Genomic DNA, 2,382 nt, shown 5'->3' on the forward strand with positions numbered 1-2,382 from the left:
ATGTTTGTTTGTTTATGCGGGGGAGTTTTCTTCTCTCTCTCTCTCTCTCTTTTTTTCTGACAGGTTTTTATGCACCGAATATCGCAGTTATCAAAAAAAAAACTAATAATAATAATAATAATAATAATAATAATAATAATAATAATAATAATAATAATAATAATGATAATAATGATAAAAAGTTTTTTTTGGCTTGTAATCAATGCCTTGAAAATCATTGGGAGACTAACTAAGTGAATGCGTATTAAACGTTTCTGTTTCTGTTTTTCATTCTGGCATTCATTTTCTTGTTATCGAATTAATTTTTTTGGCATAGTAGAAAAGGCCTACAATAATTTTATTTTGGCAAAGGAGGACAAGAGACGTAAAACGTAAAAAAACTTTTATTTTTATATAAATTTTTTATTTTATTTTATTTTATTTTATTTTATTACGTCAAACTACAACCGTCGTTAACCGTCGTCGTTTGCCATTTTTAATAAATTTTCTCTTTTTGATTTTTTTTTTTTTTTTTTTTTTTTTTTTCCTCGAAAAACTAATCTTATGTCGCGTAGGTTTACGTGGGAGAAATAATAATAATAATAATAATAATAATAATAATAATAATAATAATAATAATGATGATGATGATGATGATGATGATCTCGTTCGAAATTTATTTTAATTTTATTATTAATTAATTATTCGACGAGTTTAATAAAAAATAATATTCTATTTATTATACGATTAATAACATTACGAGAAAACTAAAGAAATAAAAGATGAGATGAGATGAGAGTAAGGAAGAAAGTATAGAGAGAGAGGGGGGGGGAGGTAGGGAGGGAAGGAGGGGAAAAGGAAAGAAAACCACCGAACAACGCAACACCGACAACATCCGAATGAAAATTTTTTACACATGGAATAAAGTTAAAATAAAACCTTTGAAATGAAAATCGATTTGAAAATTCTACGAATTTCATCATCATCATCATCATTATTATTATTATTTTAACATGATTTAATATTACTTAAGCCCGGGGGATGGGGGTGAGGGGGAGTGGTGTCAGTGAAAAGTTTTAAACTTTTTTTTTTAAATATTTATATATCAGGTGGTTTTATACATAAAATTTTGCATTTTGACATTATTTTAAATCTGAAACGATTAATAATAATAATAATAATAATAATAATAATAATAATAATAATAATAATAATAATAATAATAATAATAATAATATTTTCTCAGAATGATAATAATGATAACAATAAACACGAGTAGTAAAGAGAGAGAGAGAGAGAAATGGCCGACGAAAAAAATAAGTCGTGACGTGTTTTACGGAACTTTTTTTTTTTTTTTGGTTATACGTCTCGTAAATATTATTCAGTTGAGTAATTATTACGTGGGGACCGAAAAGTAGTCCCCCCCCAAAAAAATACTTTTTTTTTATCATCATCATCATCATTATGGTCGTCGTCATCTTCGTCGTTACCTTCGGCTCTCGAAAACTTTCTCGTTTTTTTTTTTTTTTTTTTTGCACAAAAATTATTATTACTCGTTTATTTTCAATTAATTATTATTATTATTTTTATTATTATTAAAATCATATCGTTATTTAATTTTACAACGAGAGAGTTATCGATGATGATAATAATAACAATAATAATAATTATTATTATTAATGTATTTATTTATTTTTTTTTTTAATAAGTCAAAAATAAATGCAAAGAATTAAAAGTAATAAAATTTACGATGGAAATAACTGACTTGTTTTTTTTTTTTTTAATTTTTTCCAATTTTAAAATTTATTACCCGGGTGGTAATAAATTATTTTATTTATTATTATTATTATTATTATTATTATTATTGATGTTATTAACTCGTGGGATACAAATAAATTTTTTTCTCTTTCTATTTCTTTAATATTCTTTTGTCGCGTTTCATTTAAATAAATAAATAAATAAATAAAATAGTTTATTATCATTAACATAATTTATGTTCGTTAGTCTTTGCCAAAAGGTGTGGGGGGGAGGGAAGAGGAGGGAAGGGAATGGAAGGGAAGGGTACCGGGTATTTATTTCGCATTTTCCATGACGACGAATAATAGTAATAATAATAATAATAATCGACGATTGTATACGTAACGAAAAAATATCATCGTAAAAAATTATTTTATTACCGATAAATGATTTGCAAATAATAATATTATTATTATTATTATGGTCACTCTTAAACACGACAAGGCTCTTATTTGTCGGGGTTTTTAAGTATTTATCCCAGGTTTCTACCCGATTCCTTAGGGACAAATACTCGAATATCGGTGGTGCTATTTATAATATTTTCCGAAGAATGTGGGCCGTCCCACATAGTGCGATTTCCTGGATGGTTTCTTCTTTTAGTTCTTC

Source organism: Pediculus humanus, genomic scaffold, assembly GCF_000006295.1.
Source record: "Pediculus humanus corporis 1103172107444 genomic scaffold, whole genome shotgun sequence".
NCBI lineage: Eukaryota > Metazoa > Arthropoda > Insecta > Psocodea > Pediculidae > Pediculus > Pediculus humanus.